Source organism: Megalopta genalis, chromosome 1, assembly GCF_051020955.1.
Source record: "Megalopta genalis isolate 19385.01 chromosome 1, iyMegGena1_principal, whole genome shotgun sequence".
NCBI classification, from domain to species: Eukaryota; Metazoa; Arthropoda; class Insecta; order Hymenoptera; family Halictidae; genus Megalopta; species Megalopta genalis.
Window position 1 is genome coordinate 40,371,208 of NC_135013.1, and position 19,224 is coordinate 40,390,431.

Consider the following 19,224-nt stretch of genomic DNA (forward strand, 5'->3'; position numbering starts at 1 on the left):
AGGGTTGCTCGCGGTTTCGTGCCTCGTACCCGAAAACGTCCCTCAATCGCGATCGAGAGCCCGAGAAGGGAGTGCATTATGGCCCGGGGCGCGCAGCCTCGGCGCCCGGATCTCTCTTTCTCTCTCTCTTTCTCCTCCGGTCTCCTCTACCGATTTTTCGCTCTGACCGTCTCTTCTCATCCCGTTGGACCCGTCATTAACCGGGGGACCCTTCTCTTGGTGAAGCCATTACCCATTCAAATTACGCTTATCGGTGGGTCCTCTCTCGAGTACATGCACCTTTTAAGGTCCCAGAAAACGGACGTAGCGCGGCGAGGAGGAGGGAGCTGATGGGCTCGACCAGGAAAAAACGAGCAGAACACGAGAAATGGGGTATTAAGACTCAGCCAGTGTGTACAAATCGCAGCGATGTGCATTATTGCTGTCCACCTTGGACGACTGGACGCAGATAACACTCCGTTTCTGCAGCACGCCTCCGTTCGCGGCATCCCGATTCCTGTCTCTTATGAGTTATTCGACTCTCCCGGCGCTCTATCTGCGTCGCGTCGCCCCCGAGCAAAGTGCACTCCAGACCCAATCCCCCCCCCCCTCCCCCTATCCCAAACGTCCGGTCCCACTTTCGACGGCCACTCGTTTCTTCCGAAGTGCTCGCTGCCTGACAAATGGATTCTGGAACTTAGAAAAAGTCATTAGGGCATTTAGCCGCACGGAATATTTATCTTCATCGGGTAATTCGAACGCGGTATACTAGCTGGAATCGCGATTACTCACTTTAATTGTGTGAAAGTTGAGGCTAGTCCAATCGCTGATGTTCATGTTGAATTGTTCCTTTCGAGGTTTGTTGACCAAGTGTTCTCAATGATATATGGACGGCTCGGAAACCAATCAGTGTATGTTCATTAATCTTAAAATTGAGATGAATAAGCATTTTGCGAATTGGCTGTAAAAATGTAACTGTGTCACTAATGATGCAGAGCACAATTTTCGTTGTAAGATGACATACAAATCATCTTGGCCAGAAGAGAAACGAAAGAAAAATATCAATGTTTATTTTTTTTTAGAAAATTCAATTTTCTGTGAACAATTTTGCTCAAGTCATTTCGTGATCGATATGAGTGCTGATATATATTGTTTATTTATGAAAAAATCGGCTATATTGATTTATCGACTAAAAGATCTTGGTATAGTGAAAATATGTTCGCATTGTGTAAGTCATTTTCAAAGAGTGGTGGACTTACGGTGATTGGCATATGAACTGTCCGTGTGTAATTAGAACAGGAGATTTTTCTTTTTGCGTGACCATAATTTGTCTTCAGGCATTGGAAGATGTCCTGGATTATACTTTTGGAATATTACAATCAATTCTCAAGTAGAATTTTCAGTAATTGTGGTGTCTTGAGATCATAACGTGACGAGTATTTTATAATGAAAAAGGCTAGGATGAAAATATTTCTGTTGTTCGAATCTATTGTTTAAGTCTGTTGTATAGCGTCTTTTAAGTCTGTGAATGTGATAGTATATGTTCTACAGATTTGTATCCGCTATCAAAGTAAACATTCATCTGTGCAATTGTATATAACTACAATTGTATATAAAATAATCTTGATTGTAAATAACCTCAGCTAAGAAAAGTGTGAGTAATACTATAAAAATTTCGCATTCTATATTATTATTGTCAGTCATTTAGATAATATTGGGTTGGCAACTAAGTAATTGCCGATTTGTTCAATGAAATAAAATTTTTTCTTTTACTTGGAACGAAGTTTAATCTGTAATGTATTTTCCATTTTGTTCGATGACCTTTTGCCATCTCTCTGACAACTTGAAAATTCCACGCTCGTAGAAAGTCTGATCCTTTTCGGCCAAAAACTGAGTTAAGTGAGATTTTACAGCGTCATCATCATTAAAAGTTTTACCACGAAGGGAGTTGTCCAGGGATCGAAATAAGTGGTAATCCGATGGCGCGAGATCAGGGCTATATGGTGGGTGTAACAGCAATTCCCAACCAATATCCATCAATTTTTGCCGAGTGGACAAAGACGTGTGCGGCCTAGCATTGTCCTGGTGGAAAATGACACCTTTACGATTGACCAATTCTGGTCGCTTTTCCTCGACCGCTGCATTCAATTTGTCCAGTTGCTAACGTTCACGGATAATAAAAAATAACATAATAATAATAAAAATAATTTTATAATATAACATTTACGGATATCATAAAAATGGGAGTGAGAGACATCTATAACTGAAATCGGCAATTACTTAGTTGCCAACCCAATACCATTGGCCAATTACACGTTGAGACTTAAAAATCAAGCGATAGTTGTTCACAGTAGTAGCACAGTAACACGAGTCTCACTTGAAAGCTGTAGATCAATGAATCGAAAGTATTGAAACTGGAGAAGACAGAATTTTTGTTCGAGATCGTCGAAGACGAGTAAAAGGGCCCGACTCAAGGTGAACGCGAAAGGAGCGACAACGATGGTTGTCGGTATCCGCTCCAGCAAAGAGCTGTAATAGATGAAATCCAGGTCTCAGGCGATTCATGGATCGGAACGATGCACACGTTGGATCAGGAATTGTTATGGCATACGGGTTTCTAAGGGCCCTCTAATCATTGCCCCCTTACCGGCTGTTCGGGATTTCTAACAAGCGTGCGATGCATTTTAAGGCCTCGTATTGGTTCGTTAAAGGTCTAACGAGGGGCGAATCGCATTGCAATAATTACTCCCTACATGGCCGCGAATGTGCACCGCTTGTCCGGCTTGCGAGATGGATAGCGATCGATGTCCATTTGTAAAGTAGTGCTAATCCACTAATAAGCCGCACGCTGTATTGCGATTGTTTTCCACGCTGACTTCATTCCTTTTCTCGGCCGGTCGACCGAGTTCTGTGACATGCGGCGCTCGGTTAATTGATGAAGTTGGACTACTATTACGTAAATAATGCCAGTTCGGATTTTTTTGCACTTGACGACGGCACTGGGCAAGAAACGCTTTTAAAGGGAACCTTTAAAGGGAAGATCGCGAACGACCGAACGTATTTTTCATTGAAAAAATTCGGTCGGTCGATGGAATACCGAGTTCTCATTCACGGTACCTGATGATTGATCTTTATGATCTTTCACAGTGGAAAGTTATCTTTAGATACCGGGAGTTTTTCTTTGATTGTGTCGAAGAAGGGATTACTATAAATCTAATGTCGTTCGATTGATCGTAATTTGGTGCACTTTCTTATCGACAAACAGCAACATTGCTCTAAATTTTTACTTCCTTGGTTGATCATAATTTCACTTATATTCGGGGCATAATTGTATACACTAAAACTATCTAATGACTATAATGCTATTAATAAACAGCAGATTTTACGCGGAACAACGAAAACAGGTGAAGAATTTCAAAACGCTGTTACGTTATTTCCAATATACTAAATTTATTGACAGAACGAGTACATTTTTATTCGACTGTTGCTTATTGAGAGCGAGGTAGACAGATTTTATTTTGCATAAACTTTACGCATAAACTTTTGATTAACATGTTAACACCAAAAACAGATGATCCTTTGTCCTAGTATTTCCGAGGAATATGCGAAACAAATGAACGTCTACAACAATTTGAAACTTTGTCATATTCTAGCTACATTTGGTCCGGGAATATAAATATTGTTATTTAAAGATATACTTTCTGATCATTCATTTAAATGTTCACACGCTTCGCTACGCTCGATAAAAAGCTAACGCGTCTAGAAGAAGTAAATTAAAGAATACGTTGAGACGGTTGCTAAATAAAATTATAAATGATCCTGAGCCCACTCGGCTCCATTTTTAGAGCCAAACTTTTTGGAAGTTAATTATCGATGGGCCGACTTCGCAGCAATCACGATGGTGTCAGAGGCTCTGATTTGCGACAGGTGTATCTACATTGGACGGTGTCGATGGCCACGTGGTCCGAATAATTATCGCGTTCCGGCAGCAGCGCACTTACGGCGACGGACAAATAATTTTTCCATAGGCACCCCCGTGGCGTGCTCGTGGCCACCCGGTGCCAGCCATGGTTTTTGGTGGGGAGGCACGGGCCGCTGTTAACCTTCCTTCCCGCTACGTGGGCCCCGATGGAGCCCAGTGACTCTCAGCCGTGATCCTTCGGTGCCCGCTTCCGAAATTCGAGGGCAAGGACACCATATGGTGAAACGAGACGCGTCACTTCCGCGTGGAATGTTTTCTTTCGCCCGGGAAACGACAGCTCCTTGCTCGAGAAACGATCCTTCGGCTTTCATCCCGGTTTCCTTTTATTCTTTCTCGTCGTTTGGAAATGAACTGGACTTTCTCTTCGGCTCGCAAAGTATTCGCTAGTCGGTCCGATCTATCGATTTATCGGCGACGCATCGACGTCGCCGTGCATACCGCCTTTCGTTCAAATCACTGCTCACGTTCCGGCTTTCCTCGAGTAATTAGATTCTTCCGAGGAACGAAATTGTTTCGGGGAATCTATGGGTGTATTCTGACATTTACTCAGCGCGAAGCTGTTCCGTGAAAATCTCCTGTTGTTATAACTCTTAGCGATCCCCATGCATATTCTACATATTTTGAAAGGTAAACCTGTATCCCACGCCCGCTTCGTCACTGTTAAAAATGCTAAATATTCTTTACGGTCGGTTGTTAATGTCTCAGTTGAATCATTCGGTGGTTCGGAAAATATTTTATACGAATTCTATGAAATGTGAGAGGAACTTTCCGAACAACCCAATAGTTTCCAAACGAACTATACATTGCTCGGAAAGAACGTTTCAAATCTTTCGTATGAATCAGTTTGTTTGGAAACAATTTATTAGATTATTTGGAATTCTATTATTTATTATTATATTATTATTAATTCGATTATTTTCGATTCATTGGATTGGCATAAGAGATATGGAACGAACTAATTAATACAAGCTGCGGTTAACATACAGAAAAACAACGATTTTGCGACGTTGTAAAACGAAGTGATTGGAATACGGAACGGAAGAGGCAGTGAGAATGAAGATCACAATTATACCCGACCAGTCAACAATAATTGAAGAATCACCCTCGGCGAAGGCAAAGCGAAAATCGAATTGGCCAGGCCGCCGATACCCGATGAAGTCATCTTCCGTCGGTCCAGAATTCTCATCGGTACAGATCTCTCGGAACGCCAAGCAACGCTGGTTGTTCGGTTTCACAAGTCGATCGGCTGTCCCGATAGAGCAGGTGTCTCGGCAATAATTATCGCGCTCCCGGGATCCTTAAAGGCTAACACCTTTTCGAGGCGGCGATCGGCGGTCTCCGAGAGAGCTCCGCTGGGACGCAGGATTTTCTCGCGGGACGCTTCTAATGATACCTTTTTTACGTGGCCGGTGAAACGCTGTTGGAGCGTGAAAGCAGGAAGTCGAGCAGGATTCCGCAGTGCTGGCGGGTCGCGGTAGCCTAAGGTTGAGGGCCACTGGGTCCGACACACTCGGCGGCATGAGAATTTTCCCACAGTCCCCACCACATGGCCTGCGGCCGACGCACACCCGCTCTCGCGACGTTGCCACACCTCTCTGCCCGGCTGAGAGGCACTGTGTTGCCTGCTCGGGAACGGCGGAGAGAGAGAGTGAGAGAACGAGGGAGCGCGAGAGAAAGAGAGAGAGCACGCGAGACCGAGTCCAAGGGAGAAAGATGAAGCAAGAGAAAGAGAAAGATCAAGCCGGGGAGAAAGAGAAGGACCGACATAGGCAGAAAGAGAGCGAGACGGAGAAAGGTGGCTCGGGGAGAGAGAAAGGGAGAGAGATATCTGAGAAAGGAAGAAGTGAATGAGGGATCAGAGGGTGGGGGGAGGGGATGGGGGTGGATCAGTGACAGAGGAAAGGAGAAAAGGTGAGGCTGAGAAAGGAGTGCGTGCACGATTGGGAGATTGTACAGTAAATAGAGAAACAGAGACGGAATTCTGGCACGGAGAAAGGTGAAAGAAAAGAAACGTATGAGGATATTGAGATGGAACTCCTTTATGCGATTGGAAATGGCAAAGGGATTTTCTTGGACGCCGTTGCCACGTCACGCTCGAAAAGTCACAATGAACCGAGCACCGGACGCGTCTTGTCACCGAGCATACGGTGTAATTTGGGTCGGGGTATTGATATTTTCACTTTAATTAAGTCGATAAGTAAATGAACATATGGCGATACTTGTGGCGGCTTTGTAATACTCACCCTCATCTGTTAGGCGTTTTTGTCAATTGCGTTTCGTTCAGCCCGTATTTCGCAAATATCTGTATCACTGTATTTCACTAAATATTAACCAGTTGGATGTTTCTTTTTGACGAGCATACTCGCAATAACAGAAAATATTGCCATAATTAAAAACAAGTAACTGAACGGTGTGATATTCATGATTAAATTGCGTTTTATAAAAGCGTTGTGCACACCTGTGAACAAATGTTACACACTTTTCAATGAGATTAAAACAGCTAACTGGTTCATAATTGTTGAATTTCTAATGTATTTTATAGTTTGAAACGACTAATAATGATGTGAGACTCGATCAATTTAGAGATTTGTGTTAGTATCGATAAATATGCATTAATGTCAACTTGAGTAGATGAAGATTAGAATATATTGGATTACCCGATTACCAATGAAGTAATTTCAACAACAGTAGCGTTCGGATAATGGAACACTTACTTAATTACAGTTCTCACCGGTTTGTACAATAAAGTGCGTTGTATACGAGTCAGCTTAGATTCAACTGTTTTTGTTCGGATAACGAAGAATTCAGATAATAGATCATCGAGTCTCTACTGTAGTGGGAACATCAAAAGAATGGAAGAAAGAAAGAACTTCGACTCGAAAGAAACAATGCAAACCACTGATCAAAGCTAGGCTTATGATTAGCTGCAGACGCACTCGTGTAAATTCATACTTTTATCCTCAGATTTCGAGGAACTAAATGCAGTTTCACTTTACCAGCCATAGCCATGAGTAGAATTTCACTATAATCTTAAAGATTGCTAACTTTGAACGTATCATTGTCTATAATATCTAAACTATATAACTTTGACAAATATTCCACGCACAATTTCACTCAAAATTAATCTTACTTATACTGAATTAATCAAATTTCGAGTGCTCGACCACATCCGATCAAAGAATATTGTCGTCCACGTATGACTAACGTGGCAATAAACGCGATAGGGATCAAAAGTGGAACGTCCAGTGTTCGACAAATTTTTTTTTTTTTTTTTTTTTATTAGAAATCAGCAATCAGAATACAAATTCTATGGGCCGATGTGATCGCTGGGGACTTGGTGTGTAGTCCGTTAGTAGCATGATGAGGGCTTTCCCAATGAAAAGTCCTCCTGAACCTCATTTAAGGTCGATTGGCCATCTTCTTTTTAGTCTTCTGCTGTATTGTTGTTGTATGAGTGGCATAATTAGTGGATTTGTGTGTTCGCTTAATTTAGTGAAGTGCTTCCTACTTCTTTCATGGATGGTGTCAATGACGAAGGGAATACCGAGATCATTATGAATTGTTTCATTGCTAACGTACCAAGGGGCGTTAATAATTGTGCGAAGTGCCTTGGATTGTGTTCTTTGGATGATGGCTATGTTGGTTTTGCTGGCACTTCCCCAGAGTTCTAGTCCGTAGGTCCATATCGGTATGATAATAGCTTTGTAGAGTAAAATTTTGTTTTCTAGTGGAAGTTTTGATTTGTATCCAAGAAGCCAGTGCATGTTTTTGAGTTTGAGGTTTACTTGTTTTCTTATATTTGTAATGTGCTTTTTCCAGGTTAATTTGTTGTCTAGATGAAGGCCCAAGTATCGCACCGTTGTAGCTTCGGGAATAGGAATTTTGTTGAATAATATGGGGGGGCAAAGACCCTTTTTGAGAGTGAAGGTTATACGACTGGATTTGGCTTCATTGATTTTAATTTTCCATTTGGAGGTCCAGTCTTGTATAATGTTTAGATGATTTTGTAGATAGGCCGATGCGATGATCGACAAATAACGAAAAAAGGTCTCACCAACGATTTTCCTAGAAAACAGAGGGGCTTAAGTTACAGATCGGAAGGACACTTCCTAGCCATGTCGGAAACAGAAAGATATCCTCGTGGTAAAGAAGCCACGGCGGTGCAGCGTGTGTCAAAGGGTTTCCACACTTTTTCAACGTGAGAACGCCAGGTTCCCTTTTCCTTTTTCCTAGCGCGGGTTCGCTGAACAGGTCGAAGAAATCCTTGGATTCCGCTAAAACGATCGGACCAGGTCTTCTACTTGTCGAGTCACCGGGCACGAGAGCCTGGCCGGCCTGATCGCCTTTTTTCTCTCTCTCTCGTCCGAGCGTGGTCCGAAGCTCTCGACTCCGAAGGTGAATGAAATCATTCCAAGTACCCCGAACCACCGACTAATTACTAGCGCTTTACAGGATTCCCGAAATTCCAGTTCGAGTTGTCCGACCTTGCCCCGCAGACGCGCGGCGTCCTCTGTCTCTACGAAACGGATCCTTGTTTCCCATCATTACGCGGACCGTCTCGAAACAACGAGAAAACGACCACTTTTTGTTCGCTCGGTGTTCATTAGGCAAAAATACGGAATCGTGAACGTAATTGACCGTGTCTAGTTGAATTATAGGGTAGTGGAGTCGGTTACTGCGCGATGACCGATCGCTCTCTGTGCCTTTGGTTTCTTTTCAGGTATAATTAATTTCATATTTATCGAGTAAGACATACAAATTTGTTTATTCTCTTATTTTGTTTATTTTTGAGTCGGTTATCTGAATTTTTCGCTACCCTTAATTCCTTTTAATATCATTCTTTTTAATATAATTTCTCCGTTAACGTTAAACTCCGCCCACATACAACACAAACTGTTGTACAAAACAATAAGAATTGCAACCAAGTAGCTAAGTGTTCTTTTACCCGAACACTCCTGGTTTTAAATTACTTCGTGTAATGAGATTTCATCATAGTCTAATCTTCATCTACTCAATTCGACATAATTAGTCATTTCTGGCCAGTTATTATATTAGACTTTAGACTCGAACAACATTTCTTGATTCAGTGTGTCAACTATTAACCAGTTAGCTGTAGGAATCTCGTTGAAAAGTGTTTAAGTTACTGTATTTATACTGCTGGTAAAAGTTTGGTTAACTTAAAATAACTAAAATAACTAAAATTAAGATATGTCATCCAAGAATTTTCGTACTTAATTCTTAGTTAAATAAGCACAATGCTATAGTTAGTTCGCTGCCTTTTAACACCCAAGAAATATAGTTCAAATATTATTTCAGTTTTTTAAAATGGCATCAAAGTGGTATCACCGGACGGCATAGTGTCAATACCATACTTTGAATATCAAAGTATGTATTCTTCTTAACCAGTTCGCTGTTTTTCACGAGTACAACTTACGAAATACAGACTCGACGAAACGCAATTGGCAAAAATCACCTAAAAGAGGGTAATCAATGCAATACCGTCAGAAGTATCGCCATATGTTGATTTACATATTGACTTTATTAGAGCTTTTATTTTGTTCACTTTTAGTTTAGTTGTTTACTTTTGAATAAAAATATTTAATATGTCTTTAAATCTCTCTTTCTCTCTCTCTGAAGACAAACCAAAGACACAGTAATTGGTCTCCCCGCGGTAACCGTCTCCACTACTCTAGTCTTTGACCTATTATAGCGCTTGCAGCAAATAGAAAAGGCGGAAATGAACAAGAAAGAAAAAGATGTAGAGAGAGAGAGAGAGAGAGAGGGAGAGAGAGAGAGAGAGAGAGAGAGAGAGAGAGAGAGAGAGAGAATGAAGGCGGGAACTCCTCGCATCCTATCGCGTCTGAACCGCCGAAAAAGAGCTGTCGGAGAAAAGGAACAGAATAGGCAGAATTTACACCGGTGTTCCGCTCGTTACGGCCCTGCATCTGTAACGAAGTAACGGATACGTATCCTTCGTCGAATAGGGCCCCGCTCCGCACGCGTACATTCTCTTCGGGCCGCACCGATTCACACGCACACGCGGCTCCCGATCGTTTCGATCTGGGGTGAGGCTCATGAACAATTGCAATTATGGGCCTTCGCTCGAGTTGATTTATAAGTGGAGTCATTCCCTCCTCGCCCGTCGCACCCACACGGTCGACCAGCAGCTCGCGTAATCTCCCGGCGAGTTTGCTCCTTTCGTTTCGGCGATTGCGTACCTTCGCGACTCGTCTGCTCTTCTGCTACACGCACAGTGTATCATTACGTGCTGTTCATATTTTACGGGTTACTTCTATCACTATATGTACTACCGAGATAAGGGGAGGACTGACAGCTTGACTGCGCGGCTCTCTGAGAAAAATAAAAATTGTCTTCATTAATTGCAAGATGTAAAAAATATATAGACATTTAGTCGTTTTCTGAATAATTTTAGCGAGTTGAGAATAATGCAATAATGATAATAACTGTTTGAATGTTTTTGATATTTTTTATTTAATCTACTAATTTCTGTCATAAATGCGCAAAATTCACAGTCCGCTGATAGCGAATTCGGTTCTCGTTGAAAATATTTGGCAATCTCTGTAGAGATATTTTGTTAATTTTGTTAGTTTTACGGGAATATTTTAGTCAGTTTTTAACGCAATTTGTGACTCAAATTACTGTATTTAACACTAGATTTAGTTTACGATTATTGCAATTGTTATGAAGATATATTTGGGGAAAATGTTTTCGATACATTTGTTTCATTGGAGGACATTTATTTATTGCAGGACATAGGAGCCGAACGCAAGCTTATTTCTTTTGTTAATAATTTTAATACGTTCAAATTAACGCATCAAGATCCTTAGATTCACATCAAATATTTTCATTTTATAAAACAACATATGTTAGCCTAACTGTTAAGGAACAAATCTCCTTAGGAAAGATTTTATTTAAATAATAGTGCATTCATTTCATTCGATTTAGCTGAAGCTTCGTTATTGGATCTTCATTTTCGTCTCGCGTTAGCTCGTACAGTCGCCCCTAAAATATCTGTTGTAGCTGATGCGTATTGGTTGAGCACCCTGTATAAAGTCTAGCGCGATCACAGTTCGCCTAGGGGTACTAACTGAATTCCGGGAAGAGCAGAATCGTCCCTTAGGGAAATAAGTCCTTGTTAATGGGGGGACGGGGATCCTGTTTAAACACATACATCGCCACGAAGGGTGGCGATGTGCATTTATATGCATTCTTGTGTGCTGAGATTTCCTGGAGGATGATGACGAGCACTTTCGGGCTTGAGTTTATAAAAGATGAATTTTTGATTCACGTTGCAGCGAATTGTTACTTCTGCCATTATTTAGCACAGTCACTACCACTGCCATAATACGCAGCATAATAATCCAGGTAGCCTGCGCATCATCTTGCTAAATTGTTGAAAAATTTCGTAATAGGTATACGTTGCATTTATGTGAATGTTATATTTATATATTATAAATAAATCAATTTAACATAGATAAATTATTTTAACGATGAAGTTATGATGAAATAAATTATTGATGTAAACGTGTTAAAGAATGCATCGTATTCGGAATTATTTATTGTTATTACACGAATCCGAACATTTATTATACGTAGTTCTCAGATTGAGAACAATTGTGGAACGATATCCGTACGAACTATTAAGAGAAAATGAGGAAGTAACGATTCTATTTTGTAAGAAATATATCTCGAGAACGAAACAACGATCAAAAACTGTTACTCGGCAATTTCACAAGTAAATGAAATAAAAATTATTTGCTTTCATAGGGTTACCGTTGTGTGATACCATTTTGCACACACTTTTTGATAAGAAATATCTCCAGAAGGAAACAGCTATCAAACTGCTAATAAAGTCGAGTAAATAAAACAAAAATCACGTTTTGTATGCAACCATTTTATCGTCACTTCACAGCCGAACGCAAATAAACGAGGATTCCAGAAAAGAGTGTTACACAATGGCTGAATTGTGCAATTTCGAGGGAACAATGGAAAGTCGGTTACATTTTTGTGGGACGGGGGCCAGCGTGTTTTTAAGCGCGTTCCTTTTACGACCGCGACGAGAAAGGGAGAAAGAAGCGACGCTACGCGACGCGACGGGGGCGCAGGAAAGAACGCGAATATGAGCGCGCGACGAATCGTCCGGCAAATACGTGGATTTTTCAGGGGAGTCGGGAACGAGTCCCGCTATTGTCCTCTGTCGATATTAACGGCAATCGATTCGCCCCGGATCCGTGGCGGCGCTCGTCGTTCCCCGTCTTCTGGTTTCTTGTTCCTCGTCGCTACCGCTGAACATGAATAGCCGGCAGTTTTTCGTCTGGCATCAGGAATTTCCTTTCTTGCGCGATGGCCGGGGGAGAAAATGAAGCGCCAGTCGATATTACGTTGATTATCTAACGTTTTTTGTCCAGCCGTTTTACAAGCCTTTGTACGGGCATTTTTATCTTACTGTCCCGCGTCCGTACTATCGTTCCTGCGTGTTCGGAAAGTTACGCGCGTTTCTGGTTTCTTTTTCTGAAAATCGACGTTTCCAGGAAGTGTGAAACGGCGTTTGGCATCGACCGATTGAAATTTTGAATTTCACCGAACGATTGAAAGCGTTTATCGTCGGAAAGTGGACGATCGAATTAATCGATCGATGAATTTAATCGAAGGCGTTAATCATCGAAAAATCGACGATTGAATTAATCGATCGACGAAATTAACCGGCAATTGTCGATTCAAAGGGACAATTAAGAATCGTTGATTTTTTTAATGAAATTGGAAAGATATTTCGATGTAATTCCGTTAAAAATCGTTTTTATCGTGTTTGTTACTTTATCATATTTTTCGGATTTGAAGTGGAAGAGAAGAGAATACTGTAGTTGTTATTAATCACGACTAACAATTGAAAGAAATTAAATCATTAATTGTGATTAACAGAAATATATCAAACGTTAATTGCGATTTATGATTAAAATGTATGTAATCGTTAATTGCGATTACCAAAGAGAATAATTTGACGAATAATTTTATAATCTATGCGTTTCGTAGCGAATAGATAAATCAATGTTCAAACTTGTTGTTAAGTGATTGCGATGAGAAAATTTACATCATTCCATAGCTTTATGATAGAAGTTTCGTATACATAGAAAATGAAATCCAGCTTTGTATTTATTAACACATTAAAGGCGGGGGATCTTGACGAAAGTATGCTAGGTAACGCGGCGAGCGCCCCGCCTCGTTTTTCGTCCTAGAGCGGGCGATATTTTGTGTAATCATAAAAAAATTTAGACTTAAAAAAGTTTATTTAAACTCTTAAAACTAAAAGAAATATTAAAAAAGAACTAAACACTAATTACAAAAAATGTTTTAAAGTACATATTTGTGAGAAGTCGAGATAAATCGTAGTACTACGACTCCCGCCTTTAATGTGTTAATATCTAAAAAAGGTTTAATAGTTAAGTGGTTAAATTGAAGATGATTACGAATGTCAACAGAAAGAAAGAGCATATTTTATTTCGCCTTTATTATGGAAAATCTTGCAGCTGATGCTTGCCAAATTGGTTATAAAAATATGAACTCGCGCGAGACGGGCATTTTACAAATTAAAATTGGTTTTTAGTAAGCTTATATCGTAACATAACTTCGGCGCAAGGAGTATAGACAATTTTATTTGCGCGGACGCCGCTTAAAATGGCAATGTTTGTGGCTGCTCATTGAATTTCGTGTGTCCCCGGGAAGAAAACCGAGCCGACGTCGAATCATGTGAGAACGTGCAAAATAATCGAGCATTTTATGAACCTTGTAAAGAATTGATTCAACGGCGTCGGACAAAAATGGTGAAAGCCAACGTGTACGCGAATCGTGTTCCGAAACGCTTACGCGTAAAAGTGTAGGGTCCGACGTAAAAGTCGCGGTCTGGAAAGTACTATAATCTGGTTTTTACGACCGAAAAGTCGCACGGTAGCGTGTAAACTTGCGAGCCGAGTCCCCTGTAATCCGGTAACTCAAGACGGGAAACCTCGTCGAAATTCCAGTTTCGAATCTCTACCGAAATTCGGGCTGGAAGCCCCACGGAAACATTGCCATCTGTTGCGCCGTGAAATCGGTCTCGGTCACAATTTCCAGAAGAAATATTCAGAGATACGAAAAAAGGAAAAAAAGGATCGCGCACTTCTCGCTGATACGAATGCTCGACACCTTATAATTTCGAGTTCTGTGGCCTCGGCTCGCGTTATAATCATGTAAAACCATGTTCGGAAATATAATTCGCGTCTGCTTCGCAGTTACATAAAGTTACAATCTCTTGGCCAACGGATTTAACGACAAAATGGCGGCACCGCTAATTAAACATGTATGTAGCATCTCTGTAAACTGCTTACCGGTAACGCAATATCACTTTTAACTGTCGAAATTGCTAAAATCGTAGTTTCTCCAGTTTTTATGTAAAATTATAATATATATAAAAACTTCAATTTTAGTATTATTAATTAATTTATTATTTTTATTTAGTATAACTGCAAGATGAGATTTTTGGTGGAAAAATGAAGTAATAAACTGATAAAATATTGAACTAAATAAGTAATAGACCGCTAAAATATCGAACCGATTAAATAATAGATTGATAAAATAAAATGGACTGATAAAAGAATTGAAGAGATAAAATTTTCAATGCAATACAGTGTTTTACGGTATAAATGAGAGATCGAATCGATTAGATTTTGTACTCTTCCACCGCGAATCGACGATCGTGATCGTCCGAATTTCGTGGTATGCTTCTATTAGAACCCGCCAGTTAAAATTCGACTACGAAATTGTTTCTTAGAACCGGCTAGAAAGCCAGCCCGCGTTCCATTCTCCAGCAAGATAATGCCGCACGCGGAGCGGTCGCTTTACTTTTGCATCACTTTAATATTAATGTTACTGCTCCCCCTTTGTGGGGCCCGGTATAATAACGTCGTGGCCGATGTTGTACATATGTACGGCGCAGCTCGTAATTATTCGGACGAGTTTAAACGTTCCAAAGAATGCTGTACTCGTGAAATAAAAGCATTGTCAAGTTTATGCGTTGCGCCGCAGCACAATAATTATTTGCTATCCTCTTACTGAAATTTTGCTTGTCGAATCAGCATTCTTTCATTTAGAAAACTACGTTATTGTCTTAGAAAACGTTTGCCACTCTAATATCTTTTCTCATACTTTATACATAAAAATTTAAACCTTCGTCTGTTAACGCTTTATGATTTACTCAGATTTGAAAATGAATTTTCACGCCGATTCAAAATATAAGGATCGTGAAGAAGCGATTAATGTTACAAAACTTGACTTCTCAATTTTAATTTGATTAAATGAGATATGTTAATTTTACGAAATTTTTGAGGTCGTCGACGTGTGACAGTCGAAGGTAAATTGTGTGATAAAAATTCGAAACAATTTTTAATTTCGTGAAAATTTCGATCAAACTTTGTGCATTGTTTGAAGAATTTTTCAATATTGCTGGTCATAAAGGTCTGCTGCAGTTTAATTACGAATGAGTTATAAACCGTGCGCCTTGCTCGTGGGATGAAAGGATAGTTTTTTGCTGGTCGCGGAACGAAATTCTAGCTCACGTCAGCGACGTGTGTTCTGTACGGTTCGCAAACGAGCCCGGGGTTACATAGGAAGTTTAGATAACCGCTCTATCGAGCATAAATTATGCGCGCCATTAGAGTTGGTAACTATGGTTCACGGGCGAGTATGCATCGCTGGACGGCAACTGATACCGATAGATAAAGGCGGAAGGAAAGTGGACGGGGAGGGTTGAAATCGCGAAACATTACCCGGATTTCCGTGTTCGGTTTTGCTCGAGCATCGAACGCTATGCAGGACGTGCAACGTAAGTATGGACATGAGCGAGACGCGAAAAAATTGTTAGCGCGGATCTTCATCGTGATACGTTATTGAAAATCGGATACGGTACACAGGTAACGCGATGATAGTCTTTATATCAGAGTACGAAAATGTTCCGGAACTTTTACATAAACTATTGGTTTGGCAACTAAGTAATTGCCGATTTCAGTTATAGATGTCTCTCACTCCCATTTTTATGATATCCGTAAATGTTATATTATAAAATTATTATTATTATTATTATGTTATTTTTTATTATCCGTGAACGTTAGCAACTGGACAAATTGAATGCAGCGGTCAAGGAAAAGCGACCAGAATTGGTCAATCGTAAAGGTGTCATTTTCCAGCAGGACAATGCTAGACCGCACACGTCTTTGTCCACTCGGCAAAAATTGATGGATATTGGTTGGGAATTGATGTTACACCCACCATATAGCCCTGATCTCGCGCCATCGGATTACCACTTATTTCGATCTCTGGACAACTCCCTTCGTGGTAAAACTTTTAATGATGACGACGCTGTAAAATCTCACTTAACTCAGTTTTTGGCCGAAAAGGATCAGACTTTCTACGAGCGTGGAATTTTCAAGTTGTCAGAGAGATGGCAAAAGGTCATCGAACAAAATGGAAAATACATTATAGATTAAACTTCATTCCAAGTAAAAAAAAAATTTTTATTTCATTGAACAAATCGGCAATTACTTAGTTGCCAACCCAATACATTACATGCGTTGCTATTTGACAAAAGTTTTCATATTATAAGCACCAATAAGATACAGAAGAATTTTTGAGATTAAAAGCTTTTGTCTGACTAGAATCAATGAAATTTGAAAATAGAAATTTGTTATAACAGAAACAGATATTTCATTAATTTGTATAAAATAGTTCTGAAGCATTATTACAAGAGCTAAATATTATTTAATGAACAACTCAGACTTAACTTTTCTGTAATATTGCTTTCGTCTTCTCTTATGTTATTGGTTAACCGTAAACTACGGATTTATATTTTCTTTATCTTCGTAACAAAGGCTTAAATAGTGATAATAATAATACCAATATTAATATAACACCATAAAACAGTTATTCTAGTTATAAACCGAAAATTATGATATTGTTAAATAAACGCTGCGTATAATAATTCAGTGGTTTATTTATCTTATAGGGATGGTTTAACTAAATATTCTAAAAGAATTTGTTTCAAGAAATATTCGTTGCTCCCCCAAATATTAAAACGTATTATATATCTTCTCATTTCTTAAAAAGCGTTATTTGAACACTTAATTATTCGCTTTATCTTAACGTAATATACCGTCCGGTTTATACCGGTACATGCATTTATATGTGCTGTATTTCAAGTTTCAAATAGATAGCTTACAAAAAAGCCGAAATCGCTTTCGCACCAACCCAATATTATTTTACATGAGATTTTTGTAAATTGTATTTTCTTGTCAGCCGATAAGAATCTCAGGCGAGGTTCCAGGTGCCAAATAAAAAGGGAAGAATTCGACACTCGAATTGCACGACCACAATCGTCGAATCCTTTTTTTTCGTTATACGCGGCATCCCCGTTTCGATGCATTTCGCGTTACAATGTAAATGTACATCGTAAGAAGGTCATCGAAACGTCTTCGCTGTCGATGCTCTTCTGCTCCAGGTTTTTGCCCTTTCCCCGAAGTCTGTTTCCGAGCATATTCGAAGTGAAACTCCGAAGTCATATTATTCGCTCGACTTGCAAATAACCCGGCGTCATGCTACGTCGATCTTCCCGATCGCCTAGCCTGCTTCTTTCCTATGCAGTCGTTTTTGCAAAGTTCCATGATGCAGTTTTCGTTTTAATTAAAGGGTATCTCGTTCTTGCATCACCGGCGGCTATTTTTCTCGAATATCTACCAGGCTGTGAACAGTTAGAATTTTGTTCCGCTGGACACGGTGTTCGTTATATTGCCCGTTTGTTTGCTTCCCGTTTGTCGAACGTAACGCGATCGTCGCTGCAGAAGTCGATCGGCACTCGGAGCCATCGATTTCACGGTTATCGAGCTCTATCGCTTTATCTTCGCTCGTTTTTCTTTCGACTGTCTGCCATATCCCGCCTCTCTCTCTCTCTCTCTCTCTCTCTCTCTCTCTCTCTCTCTTTCTCCCCGCCCAGGCATAAATTCAACGAACAATAAACCCTCGTCTATCTGTAGATTCACTTTAATATAACAATCCGCCTTTTTTTCTTCCTCCAGAAGAACATACAAACCGTTCACGGAGGAATTGTGCCGGGGTAATGAGTTCTCTTTACGACCGTAACGATCATCAATATAATCGAAATGGTAGGGGGATCGCGGGATCGCCTTCGTGTTTCTGCCTTCGCGATTCTTTGTTTGTCTTTCAGTTCTTCCCTTTTGATAGGAGATCACAACTAAATCACGCCGCGCGGCCCCGCTCGTAAAGCGATACCATGCTCCGGTACGAATCCTGAACCATAAAGTAATTTACGTCGGGGCCATAAACTTTGATGAAGGACACTTTATTGAATTTTAAACTGATTTTCACCTGTTACATATTGATCGCGTTGTTTAGCATAGGCGACCAGGCACGATGGACGCAGTTTCTTGCAAATGATCCGGACGCATTGTTGTTAGCAATACACTGTATCTGGAAAGTAGTGATATGTATGGAAAATGATGGTCGATAGATCTCTTTTTCTTAGAACAACAATCTGGTCGGTGGAAAATAATCCAAAACTGTATTCAGTCCTGATAATCCAAAACTGCATTCAAGTTCGATGAACTTTTTATTTCTTCCTGTTTCGAAAATATGTACGTGTTCATGACACAGAGGCAGACGATTTTGTAGCAACACTTTTGCAATAGACTTTGGCAGCACCTGTAGCGGACTTTTGACGATTCTGTAACAATCGTGGTTAAATCCATTCAAATTCTTACTGTTCGATTGTTATATACATTTCCGAATCTACTTGTTTGCGATCAACGTTGATCAAATAGCTAATAAAAAGCTAAGAATTTGGACGAAATAATTTGCGGCTCTGCATCGAAATGTTATTTGATCATCCAATGATTAACCTCTTCTTTAAATTCGCTTAAACAAATAGCAAAAATCTAAACTTGTATGAAATTTCGTAGCGTAATAATTATACTGCGGATCCCTGTGCGAAATAAAAATTGTCTTAACGAATTGTAAGGAACGGAAGTTAAATAAAAATCTATTTCTCTGAATAATTTCAATAAATTGAAGAGACCGTAAGAACATCATCAATTTGATTTTTCTTTAAATAATTTCAATATATTGTTAAGTTCTGATTTCTTCACTGTTCGTGATCATAAGTCAAATAAAAATCTATTTCTCCTTTGAATAATTTTAGTAAATTA

The 19,224-nt window shown here is 39.9% G+C and overlaps 1 protein-coding gene across 3 annotated transcripts in view; it reads left to right on the forward strand.

The window, feature by feature from the left end:
• The window catches only part of N (neurogenic locus Notch protein), a 491,366-nt gene that overhangs the window by 289,809 nt on the left and 182,333 nt on the right, over positions 1 to 19,224 (forward strand). The window lies entirely within an intron of this gene.